Raw genomic sequence first — 14,025 nt, 5'->3', positions numbered from 1 at the left:
GCAAGTGCACATTGTTAGTTGATTAAAGGTGAATCTTTGCTAACAAGAAACGGAAGTTGACTTAGTTAAGGTTCATTGTTATCGATAGTTCTTTGATTGCACCTTCTAATATATGGTTCTAGTGTGGAAACATGGAGGCTATGTTAGGAGAAATTGATTGACCCTGGAAGGCAGTTAGATTGAGCTTTAATTCGATATTCTTGCATGCTTAGTTTACCATTGCTTTGCTTCCTTGTTATTGCATGATCAATTGGCAACTACATCTACCTACTTCCCTTGGTGCTTAGTTATATTGATTTTTAATCATTCTTAATCTCTAGTTTAATCTCTTAGCTATTCACACTTCTCGTTCCGAGGTAGCTTAACTATTAAGTAGTGAATGTGGTGTTTATGCATGTCTCCTTGTGGTTCGACCCCTATGCTTGCCTTATACTTGTATTAGGTTTGTTTAGGTGTATGAATTATATTTGATCTAGGGATAGACAATTGACGATGCGCTTATTCCCTTGTCAAAAAGCGCACATGAGTACGAGCAGAACAAAGTAGAGGCCTATTTTATAGGGCGGGTCCTTTCTTTTGTAGATTGGATTCGTACCCTCATCCCCGGACCCTGTTTGGTTCAAGACCTTATGGAGTTGATGGTCCTTTTGGATTGTCTTTTGGGTTTACAAGTTCCTAAAACTTGTTGGCGGCTCTTTTGCTCTCTTTTCTTTCCCTTTGGAATGTCACCATACTTTAGTGTATGATCATAGTGGGGTTCAAGTTTGGGATCATAATGCTTGAAATATTCCCTACAGAAGGTAAAGAGGGAAGTTAATGAGAAAAGGAAGTTAATGATAGAGAAAGGGAGGTTGAAAAACGGCCTTCCCTCACGTGATACCTGTGCAAATAGGCCAATTACTGCTTTACCCTTGCTAACTAAGAAATGACCACGCTGCCCCTGCTACAGCCATTTTCGCCTCTAGGTGCTAGATGCTGAGACATTCTCTACAAGGATAGGGTAAAGGATGAAAAGCGGTTATACCTTTCGCCTCTTACTCAAGAGGAACTTTGCTCACCCACTATTGAGCCGGCAGCATTATTGAGTGACTTGCCACTCTTCGACACCCCCCTTGGGCTTCCGGCATAGTTGGGGTTAGGGTGGGAGTCGTTAGTTGCCTTCTTTTCAGGCTTATGGGCGATGTGCTAACTAGACTTGCTAGAAAAATTGCCACCCGTCTTCTTTTAAAGTCCCGAGTCCGGCTTTGTTGAGGGGGAAGCTTTGGACAATCCTCCCTACACAAAGTAAACATATTTAGAAAGTGGGCGGAAATAAGAATCTCTATTCAAGTCAAGTTCAAAGGTCTTACCTTGGGTGTTTTGCTTGAATCAAGCTCCTCGTTCTCCCGTTTTCCCAGAAGAGACGAACGATTGTATGCTGCTGAGTAGGTAGCCGGCTTCTTTGAGGCTGAGAGCTTGTCCATTACTTTGTCTGCACAAGAAAACAATCATTAGAAACAAACAAGTAAAGTTCAAAATCATCAAAGTATTAGAAAACAATAGGCCAGTTACCTCTTGGCCTTTCAGTATTAAATATAGCTTTATGGGGTGACCTTCTTCTCCCCCGTTCTCTCATTGCATCGAACAGCCACTTTGAATAGGCCTCGACCCAAAGTTTGCTCCTTCGCCCTCCTTGGGACAGGCGGCAGAGCATCCCTTCCAACTAGGAGGGAAGGGTTCTATTTCCACCGTTTCTATTTTTTGTTGCGCAGTCGGTCGGGGGAGGAGACTATGTAAAATTGAAAGGAATAGTGTCCTTCGAACAACTGTATTATTCTGATAGAGGGTTCGGAATTATTAAAAAGCAAATTATTCAGTGAAGTCAAGTGATCGGAATGCCTAGGTGGAGGCCGCTTCCGATCAATAATATTAATGTATAATTAATATTACAACTTAATCTTAAGTGAACCCTTCGGGTCTCACCCCAAGCAATAAACAAACCGACACGACAAATTAATTCAAAAAGAATTAATGAGTCACTCGAGTAATTAACACATAGACGTCGGAAATTCGAACTTGGAGCGTCGAATCCGAGTGTCGGAAGTCGAGTCGAATTCATAAAAGACGAGACGACAAAATTACTGATAAATTAACAATTTACCGAAATAACCCAGGATTGAAATGTCCTGGGAAAACCGATGCCTAAGGGCATTTGGTAAAAGCCGAGGTGCATGCTAGCACACCACGGCCAACAAGATGACAGCCACGGCAGCCGAACCAAAACAGCAGCCAACGCCGGAAGTCGTAGGCCAGCGGCTAGCTGGGCGGAGGCTGTAGCTGCAAGGCCGCAGCAGCTGGGCCATGGTAACAGTCCAAACCGGCTGCCTTGGTGCTCCTTTTAGGGTGCCACATGGCGGCTAGGTAGTGGTGGTTAAAGTGTGTAGGTGGTGGCTCTTAGAGAGCTCCTTGGGGATCAAGTTTGGTCCCCTCCCCTCCATGTGGTCCTTACTTAACACTTCACCTAAATGTGCCACTTGTTGATTTATTAGTTGATGTTTATTTTCTTTTTTTTTTATTTAATAATAAAAGGAATAATCAATTCTCCCACATTGATGGAAGAGAAAATCTTGCTCGTGCTTTTCCCTATAAATACCTAAGTTGGAGTATGGGAAAAATCACTTGAGTAATGTAACACCCCCGATTTACTAATTAATAATAATCAAGAATTTAAAGGAAAATTAACAACCTTTAAATAAAATTGTGGAAGCATACACCTAAATCGGAGGTATTACCGCCACACTCACAACCTGTCGAGTGTTAAGGCTTACAAAAATCCCAATAATTACAACCCAATAAATCTAAGTGAGCTATTTATACAACTTTATAAACTCGTTATAGCATACTAATCGAAACATTGGAGCTCCTGATGCTACGATCATCACTTGATCAACCTGTTACAATCTTGACTGCTCACCATTAAGGACAAATTCCAAAATAGATCGTCACAGGGCCACCATAAGAAAAAGACATGGCCGCAAACACAAGTAGCACAACAAAATAACACACACCTCAGCAAAAAACTGAGTAATCACCACATATCAGAATACAAAGAATAATTTAATAATCTATATTACTAGCTCAATTAAATAATGTAGTTCGAAACTACATTACACATTGTACTTTGAAAAAAAAACCTTTATCAACTCAACCTCGAATAATATAATACAACCCTTCACTCAATTAACTCATAACCAATAAGTGTGTCACGCTCTTTGTTTTATACCTAGCCTTGGACAAGGGTAATTCGAATAACAAACCAACAAGTATAAAAGCTTGAATACTCCCAATAACCGGAAAACACCTTGAACCAGACCACATACGGGTCAATTCCCACTGTAGGGGACCATAGAAAAATAAATAGTAAAGATTGTACCTCATTCTTAACTCATGATTATCATCCTCTTACCAACATGCCAAGGACTAAGGTATTTAACATCGAGCCTCAAACCAAGAACAAAATAATAATATTCTCCCTTTTGATCTCATACTTTGATCAAATAATCATTGACAAACTTAGATAGTATCTTAACAATGGCACATGTACCCAAATAATATAACAATTCGAACTCTGTTCAATCATAGTATATCTCAACTCTTATAGGACAATGCTAGTACCCAAAATTTATTAAATCTCAACCCAAAAATAATACTCTTCATTAGTTTCCCTAAACCTCAATAATAATACTCCCTAAAGCAACAACATTAAACCCTAACATAATAACACAATCAATCATATACAACAATAGTAACAAGATATTAAATTTGATCAAATCATATAATTATATACAAGAATCATTCATATGAATAGCAAATCATACAATAATTATATAAAACAATTATACAAACAACTCCAAAGATCGTTTGATTACCTTTCGACGAAATACTATCAAACTACTATATTCAAAGCAAGAAATAGATTGACTGACGTTGCAATTCCTCGCCTTCATACATCTCGTGGGCTTTTGTTTACAATTCAATAAACAAGCTATGGAGATTGGTGAATGAAACAAAACTCAAGAAACAATTTTGGATTTGGTGGAAGAATCCCACGCACACACGAACAAGAAAACGCCGGATTTTGGCTGCTTTACTTTTTTGTTTAATAATAATAATATTAGAATAACTAAAGAGAATATTAGGGTTTAACATAGTTCATGTACGTTTTAAATTATAGAGTCATATCTAAACAAAATAGGGTTTTAAACTTTCCAAAATCTAAAATAAAAATATATAAGATTAGGAAAGTTAAATAATAAATAAAAATAAACTATAATTTTTTTTCATAAAATATATTATATAAAATCGTAAAATATTCGGGTATTACAATCTACCCTCCTTAAAACAAGTTTCGTGCCGAAACTTAAAGTTAGGAAAATTCAGGTATTACAATCTACCCTCCTTAAAACAAGTTTCGTCCCGAAACTTAAAACAGAAAAAAAAATAACTTGTAAATTTGAAAGAGAGTAAAAACTAAACCAAACTTTTCTTAATAAAATATATAGATAGAGTATTGAAATATTAGGGGTATTACATTCTATCCCCCTTAAAAAGGAGTTCGTCCTCAAACACAAAGTTAGTCACATAAAAAGAAACACATACAACAAGCACGAGCACATAAAGAAACACTCTTGAAACGGCTTAACCTATGTCAATTTTAATCCTAACTCTCAATTAACAAGTTCATTCCTTAAAAAAACCACGCTGGGATATGAAGATCCCTGCGTAAATCCCACGAGCGGTTAGGCTCTGGATACCATTAAAATATAATTTGATACTAAAAATATAATCTTTATACTAAAATCAAAACCCAAAACAATTAAATTAACATTAAGCAAAATAATGAAACAAAAGAGGATGAAAATAAGACTAACCTTTTTGTGTGGGAAATTTTTGGAGATTCATGGGGTATTTATAGGAGAGAATTATTGTAGGGTAAAAAGAAAGATTGGGCCTCATAAAAATAATGGGTCGATTAAGTAAACAAATGGGTTAGGCTTGTGTGATTGGACATAAATTATAGAATAAAGGTGCATAAAATAATTTGTTCAAATAATTTTCGACCCAGATTAATAATTTGAAACTTTTGAAATTAAATTATGAAAAATAACAAATAAATATTATAAATAAAATAAATTTTCATTTATAAAATATTTAAAAAATACGGGGGATTACAAGTAAGGTATTGAAAAAGGCATCTCCATTGAGAAAACCTTTGAACACATATAATTACACGAGTAAGTTTTGGTCGGGCCTAGCTAACCTCTAGGGAATAGACCACGTCGATCGGTGAGTCTTGCGGGTGGATTATCGTAGGAGGTCCTCACGAGTGCGAGATTAAGAGCCTAGCTGGTAAAATTTAAAATAGGAATATGTCAAAGGATTGCCCCTTGAAATTAGTAATCTGTAATAACATTAATCCTATATAAGTTAAGTACATGTTTGAGATCGCTATTATTTTAGTGATAAATCAGGGTTAATCCTTTGACATATTCTTATTTTAAATTTTACCACTCGAATTGCGAGAAAAGCACGCTACGTAGGTAATTACCTCTTCTCTTAATCTCTTTTATTAATTATGTTTATTATGCTTTTTGATTATATTTATTGTGAGTGTGGTCTTGGCTCGGGTTTTCTTCCGCGATAAGTCAGACTCATGAAACTCCAACAAAACTTCATCCAGTCCTTCTATTTGGACTCTGTCCCAACAACCATCATGTATCCCTTATGGCTTGTAAGGGTGAACCATCCGATTCCGCTTGATTGAGGGGCCTTGTAAGGTAAACATATTTAGAAAGCGGGCGGAAATAAGAATCTCTATTCAAGTCAAGTTCAAAGGTCTTACCTTGGGTGTTTTGCTTGAATCAAGCTCCTCGTTCTCCCGTTTTCCCAGAAGAGACGAACGGTTGTATGCTGCTGAGTAGGTAGCCGGCTTCTTTGAGGCCGAGAGCTTGTCCATTACTTTGTCTGCACAAGAAAACAATCATTAGAAACAAACAAGTAAAGTTCAAAATCATCAAAGTATTAGAAAACAATAGGCCAGTTACCTCTTGGCCTTTTAGTATTAAATATAGCTTTATGGGGTGACCTTCTTCTCCCCCGTTCTCTCATTGCATCGTACAGCCACTTTGAATAGGCCTCGACCCAAAGTTTGCTCCTTCGCCCTCCTTGGGACAGGCGGCAGAGCATCCCTTCCAACTAGGAGGGAAGGGTTCTATTTCCACCGTTTCTATTTTTTGTTGCGCAGTCGGTCGGGGGAGGAGACTATGTAAAATTGAAAGGAATAGTGTCCTTCGAACAACTGTATTATTCTGATAGAGGGTTCGGAATTATTAAAAAGCAAATTATTCAGTGAAGTCAAGTGATCGGAATGCCTAGGTGGAGGCCGCTTCCGATCAATAATATTAATGTATAATTAATATTACAACTTAATCTTAAGTGAACCCTTCGGGTCTCACCCCAAGCAATAAACAAACCGACACGACAAATTAATTCGAAAAGAATTAATGAGTCACTCGAGTAATTAACACATAGACGTCGGAAATTCGAACTTGGAGCGTCGAATCCGAGTGTCGGAAGTCAGTCGAATTCATAAAAGACGAGACGACAAAATTACTGATAAATTAACAATTTACCGAAATAACCCAGGATTGAAATGTCCTGGGAAAACCGATGCCTAAGGGCATTTGGTAAAAGCCGAGGTGCATGCTAGCACACCACGGCCAACAAGATGACAGCCACGGCAGCCGAACCAAAACAACAGCCAACGCCGGAAGTCGTAGGCCAGCGGCTAGCTGGGCGGAGGCTGTAGCTGCAAGGCCGCAGCAGCTGGGCCATGGTAACAGTCCAAACCGGCTGCCTTGGTGCTCCTTTTAGGGTGCCACATGGCGGCTAGGTAGTGGTGGTTAAAGTGTGTAGGTGGTGGCTCTTAGAGAGCTCCTTGGGGATCAAGTTTGGTCCCCTCCCCTCCATGTGGTCCTTACTTAACACTTCACCTAAATGTGCCACTTGTTGATTTATTAGTTGATGTTTATTTTCTTTTTTTTTTTATTTAATAATAAAAGGAATAATCAATTCTCCCACATTGATGGAAGAGAAAATCTTGCTCGTGCTTTTCCCTATAAATACCTAAGTTGGAGTATGGGAAAAATCACTTGAGTAATGTAACACCCCCGATTTACTAATTAATAATAATCAAGAATTTAAAGGAAAATTAACAACCTTTAAATAAAATTGTGGAAGCATACACCTAAATCGGAGGTATTACCGCCACACTCACAACCTGTCGAGTGTTAAGGCTTACAAAAATCCCAATAATTACAACCCAATAAATCTAAGTGAGCTATTTATACAACTTTATAAACTCGTTATAGCATACTAATCGAAACATTGGAGCTCCTGATGCTACGATCATCACTTGATCAACCTGTTACAATCTTGACTGCTCACCATTAAGGACAAATTCCAAAATAGATCGTCACAGGGCCACCATAAGAAAAAGACATGGCCGCAAACACAAGTAGCACAACAAAATAACACACACCTCAGCAAAAAACTGAGTAATCACCACATATCAGAATACAAAGAATAATTTAATAATCTATATTACTAGCTCAATTAAATAATGTAGTTCGAAACTACATTACACATTGTACTTTGAAAAAAAAACCTTTATCAACTCAACCTCGAATAATATAATACAACCCTTCACTCAATTAACTCATAACCAATAAGTGTGTCACGCTCTTTGTTTTATACCTAGCCTTGGACAAGGGTAATTCGAATAACAAACCAACAAGTATAAAAGCTTGAATACTCCCAATAACCGGAAAACACCTTGAACCAGACCACATACGGGTCAATTCCCACTGTAGGGGACCATAGAAAAATAAATAGTAAAGATTGTACCTCATTCTTAACTCATGATTATCATCCTCTTACCAACATGCCAAGGACTAAGGTATTTAACATCGAGCCTCAAACCAAGAACAAAATAATAATATTCTCCCTTTTGATCTCATACTTTGATCAAATAATCATTGACAAACTTAGATAGTATCTTAACAATGGCACATGTACCCAAATAATATAACAATTCGAACTCTGTTCAATCATAGTATATCTCAACTCTTATAGGACAATGCTAGTACCCAAAATTTATTAAATCTCAACCCAAAAATAATACTCTTCATTAGTTTCCCTAAACCTCAATAATAATACTCCCTAAAGCAACAACATTAAACCCTAACATAATAACACAATCACCATACAACAATAGTAACAAGATATTAAATTTGATCAAATCATATAATTATATACAAGAATCATTCATATGAATAGCAAATCATACAATAATTATATAAAACAATTATACAAACAACTCCAAAGATCGTTTGATTACCTTTCGACGAAATACTATCAAACTACTATATTCAAAGCAAGAAATAGATTGACTGACGTCGCAATTCCTCGCCTTCATACATCTCGTGGGCTTTTATTTACAATTCAATAAACAAGCTATGGAGATTGGTGAATGAAACAAAACTCAAGAAACAATTTTGGATTTGGTGGAAGAATCCCACGCACACACGAACAAGAAAACGCCGGATTTTGGCTGCTTTACTTTTTTGTTTAATAATAATAATATTAGAATAACTAAAGAGAATATTAGGGTTTAACATAGTTCATGTACGTTTTAAATTATAGAGTCATATCTAAACAAAATAGGGTTTTAAACTTTCCAAAATCTAAAATAAAAATATATAAGATTAGGAAAGTTAATTAATAAATAAAAATAAACTATAATTTTTTTTCATAAAATATATTATATAAAATCGTAAAATATTCGGGTATTACAATCTACCCTCCTTAAAACAAGTTTCGTGCCGAAACTTAAAGTTAGGAAAATTCAGGTATTACAATCTACCCTCCTTAAAACAAGTTTCGTCCCGAAACTTAAAACAGAAAAAAAAATAACTTGTAAATTTGAAAGAGAGTAAAAACTAAACCAAACTTTTCTTAATAAAATATATAGATAGAGTATTGAAATATTAGGGGTATTACATTATATCTCCCTTAAAAAGGAGTTTGTCCTCAAACACAAAGTTAGTCACATAAAAAGAAACACATACAACAAGCACGAGCACATAAAGAAACACTCTTGAAACGGCTTAACCTATGTCAATTTTAATCCTAACTCTCAATTAACAAGTTCATTCCTTAAAAAAACCACGCTGGGATATGAAGATCCCTGCGTAAATCCCACGAGCGGTTAGGCTCTGGATACCATTAAAATATAATTTGATACTAAAAATATAATCTTTATACTAAAATCAAAACCCAAAACAATTAAATTAACATTAAGCAAAATAATGAAACAAAAGAGGATGAAAATAAGACTAACCTTTTTGTGTGGGAAATTTTTGGAGATTCATGGGGTATTTATAGGAGAGAATTATTGTAGGGTAAAAAGAAAGATTGGGCCTCATAAAAATAATGGGTCGATTAAGTAAACAAATGGGTTAGGCTTGTGTGATTGGACATAAATTATAGAATAAAGGTGCATAAAATAATTTGTTCAAATAATTTTCGACCCAGATTAATAATTTGAAACTTTTGAAATTAAATTATGAAAAATAACAAATAAATATTATAAATAAAATAAATTTTCATTTATAAAATATTTAAAAAATACGGGGGATTACAAGTAAGGTATTGAAAAAGGCATCTCCATTGAGAAAACCTTTGAACACATATAATTACACGAGTAAGTTTTGGTCGGGCCTAGCTAACCTCTAGGGAATAGACCACGTCGATCGGTGAGTCTTGCGGGTGGATTATCGTAGGAGGTCCTCACGAGTGCGAGATTAAGAGCCTAGCTGGTAAAATTTAAAATAGGAATATGTCAAAGGATTGCCCCTTGAAATTAGTAATCTGTAATAACATTAATCCTATATAAGTTAAGTACATGTTTGAGATCGCTATTATTTTAGTGATAAATCAGGGTTAATCCTTTGACATATTCTTATTTTAAATTTTACCACTCGAATTGCGAGAAAAGCACGCTACGTAGGTAATTACCTCTTCTCTTAATCTCTTTTATTAATTATGTTTATTATGCTTTTTGATTATATTTATTGTGAGTGTGGTCTTGGCTCGGGTTTTCTTCCGCGATAAGTCAGACTCATGAAACTCCAACAAAACTTCATCCAGTCCTTCTATTTGGACTCTGTCCCAACAACCATCATGTATCCCTTATGGCTTGTAAGGGTGAACCATCCGATTCCGCTTGATTGAGGGGCCTTGTTGAAGTAGTGCATGTGGGCGAATGCCTCAAAGCTAGGATCTACCTCCAGCATCTCACAGGCGGCAACTTAGCCCATGATGTGAACCCAAGAGTTGGGGGCTAGTTGCCAGATACCCAGTTGGTATCCATTGAGAATCCTCTCCACGGCCAGATGGTGAGAGAAACGAAAACCAACTTGAATGGCCACCTCATAGCAGCCAAAGCATTCGTCATCATAACTGGCTTTCCCTGGCCAGACCATTGTATCCTCAGCATCTAGGACGATGAGGAGAAATTCATGTCCCATGACATGCTTAAAGAGGAACTCCCCAAAGTTGTCGGTCATGGCCTTCAGCCTGCCCTTAGGAACATGCAAGAAATAAGCAGCATATTATTGACGAGGCAGACGGCTCGGCCCAACCCTCACTCCTATCAACTGACATGGACTCTCTTGCTGTGTCTAGCTTAGAGTGCACTTCCTCCGAATCTATGGAAGCGCTCTTAGAAGTAGACGACTCAAAATCTCCATCGGAGCTCTCGGACCTTAAGTCCGAATTGGGGTCCGATGGCTAGGGCCAGCAGTGTCCTCCTCCATCTCCTCATCCGAAGCCAGATCAATCGGCTCGGAGACATGTTGTAACTCATCCTCAGACTCCTCCAAAATTAAAGAGCTAGAGGTACTCGGAGAACGTGGAGGATGGTCCGAGACCTCACTTACAGGCGCCCTAATGGAGCCCTCTGAATAAAATGTTGAGCTCTCCGAATGGTACCAGGAACCATCTGGATTTTACGTCCTACTTGTTCTCTTTCCACTACTAGAAAACACCTTGTTTCCGACGGAAATTTTCCGTCGATGAAGGGCTAAAATCCGTCGCAAATAAACATTCCGACGGAAATTCGTCGTAAAGGCTCGTCGGAAATACGTTCGTAGGAAATCAGCAATTTTCCGACGGAATTAGTGGCCTTGGAAAAAAAATTGACTTTTGCTCATGGTCCGTCGTAAATCTACGACGAACTTTTTCCGTCGTTGATTATTTTTTGCGACGAAAAAATCCGTCGGAAAGGGTGTACCTTACGACGGAATTTTCCGTCGCAAAAGGGAAATGTTCGCGAGGAATATAATTCCGTCGCAACTTTCCGACAGATTAATTAAAAAAAAAAAACCAAAGTGCGGCACTTACCTGAGGTGCGCACCGACGGTGGATGAACGGGAGAACGTCCGGCGCCTCAGGGCGGTGGCGGTGGTGGTGGCTGGTCATTAGTTAGGGTTAGGGTTCTTCGAAAATTAAAAAAAAAAAATTTTTAAAAAATTTTAAAAAAAATTTAAAAAAAAATTAAAACAAAAACCAAATTGCGGCACTTACCTGAGGTGCGCACCGACCACGGCGGTTGAACGGGAGAAATTCCGGCGTGGCGGGCGGTCTTCCTCTTTCTCCCTTCTCTTCCCCTTTCTTTCTCTCTCTTCTCTTCCCTTTTCTTTCTCTCTCTTCTCTTCTGTTTTGTTGCTAAGGAACGAGAACAGTTGCTTTGTGTTAAATATTTTCCGACGGAATTTAATTTCCTCGGAAAATTTAAATTGCGACGGAAATTTCCGTTGGAAACCAATTTCCGACGGAAATTTCCGTCTCAATTTATCTTTTGCGAGGAAATTTAAATCCGTCGGAAATTTTGCGAGGGATTTTCCGTCGGAAGATCTATTTTCCGACGAAATATTACGAGGCACACATTTCCGTCGTAAATTTCAAACTTGCCGTCGGAAGGATTCCGTCGGAAATAGGTGTTTTCTAGTAGTGTTCTTCTGGTCATAGTGTCCTGCAAAGACACAGGTACGGCCGGATTCGGAGAAGGTCGTAAAGGAGTGTCCAAGAGAGCAGTCAGCACTCCTAGTTCTAGATTCAGTCGTCTCCGGTGACCGGATGGTCGCTAACCTAGGTCGTGCAGTGCGCATTTGGGAAACCATTTCAAAAGAAAAAAAAGAAGAGACAAAATTAAAACAAAAAGAAAGGGAAACAGGCGGTTACCTAACGAGTGAAGGTACGAGAGCCGCTTAAAGAGGCTTGGACATCTGTTGAACAAGCGGGCTAAGTCACGAACGGCAGATGCTTTCACAGAATAGCACAAATTCTCAAAATTCAAAGATTTTCTCCAAGATTTTTTCACCGTGAAACCCTTATTTTAACCCATGGTAAAAAGTAAAATTTCGGACCAATGCATGACTTACACTTGTCACAAGCGTCACGTGGCACGTGAGGGGAAAATGATTTAGGTATTTCTACCTCGTCATATGGCCCAATAAGAGCGCGACACGTGTCACCTAATAAGGTCTCCAAGTGGACCATCCAGGGACATACACTACTTGTCAACAAACAAGCCCTCGGGTATTGGCGTCCTTTAAGGCCAAAATCCCGAGGTAGCTGCAAAATGGCGCAGTCCATGATCCCTAGGACAGGGCACACATTCCTAGGACCCTATAAATAGGGAGATTACCCCATTTATTGGGACACGTTCCAATCATTATATCACCCATCACTCTCGAAAACAAAGTGACACCTGATCTCGAAATCCGAGAAGATATTTATTTTTCGCATCTTTTTCACTATGAGCCCGTACTAACTTGACCGTCGGAGGCGGAACTCCAAACATCCGGAGCTTCTGTTATTTTGCATGTATAGGCGGCTTGGATCTAGAATGCGAGTTGTAGTTTTCCCAAGGGACACAAAAAACCCCAAAACACCCGTGCTAGCAAAGATATATCGTGTCACGGTAGGTGGTACCACTACACAGAACCTTAATTAATCTCATAGCTTGCTCTTCACTATACCCAATGAGTAATACCCAAGCACATAATCAACCAAAGCGACGGATTTAGCCTGAAGGCATAAATAAGTCGATAAATATATTTTAGACTAAAACATCAAAATTCGAGCTTAGAGTGTCGAAATTGAGCATCAAACATTTAGTTAATTCTAAAAATTAAAAACACGAAAAATAAGTCAAACAACACGTGTACTAGACTCAAAAGCTTAGCACGAGGTCTTACCACGCATGTGGGGGCAAGGACCGGACCACAAGGCGTAGCCTAAAGCCATACACTAGAGCCCATCGCAATGTTGTTTGCCTTGTTACGGGCAGTTGGTGCATTGACAGGCCATGCTAGCTAGCAGCACTGGTTGGCATGCTAGCTGGCCTTGCTACGCCTCACTAGCAAGGCCAGCAGCCTTGACATAGTGTACAAAGCCTCGCCAGCGAACACCAGCAAAGTAAGTTGGGCTTACGATGTTGGCATGCCCAGCCTTGGGAGCTAGGTTGCCACCAATGCACCTTGCTTCCCAAGGCAAGGCCGGCCAACTAGCTGCCTAAGTTTAAGTAGTTTGGGAATGCTTGCTCTTCAAGGAGAGCTTGTTGTCCTCGTACCTTAGCTTGCTAAGAGTGTGACAAGAGTTGTTTGCTTATTTGATTTAGGTATTTAATTTATTTTGGAATAAAATTAAATAGGAAGGGTTTGGCATTTTAGATGGTTTGCCTCCTCTATATATACCCAAGTCATTTTGAGGATTTTCCATGAGAATTTGAGTCTGATTCTTTGGTCAAGTTGTGACGTTCTAAGCTAACATGTTACGACCAAGGTTGGACATGTCAGGTGAACGACGTTAGAGGAGCCACGATTGGGGTTCTTGCTCACGATCGTTGTCAACCACGCGCAA

This window comes from Chenopodium album, chromosome 23, assembly GCF_948465745.1.
Source record: "Chenopodium album chromosome 23, dcCheAlbu1.1, whole genome shotgun sequence".
NCBI lineage: Eukaryota > Viridiplantae > Streptophyta > Magnoliopsida > Caryophyllales > Amaranthaceae > Chenopodium > Chenopodium album.
This window is presented reverse-complemented; position numbering follows the sequence as displayed.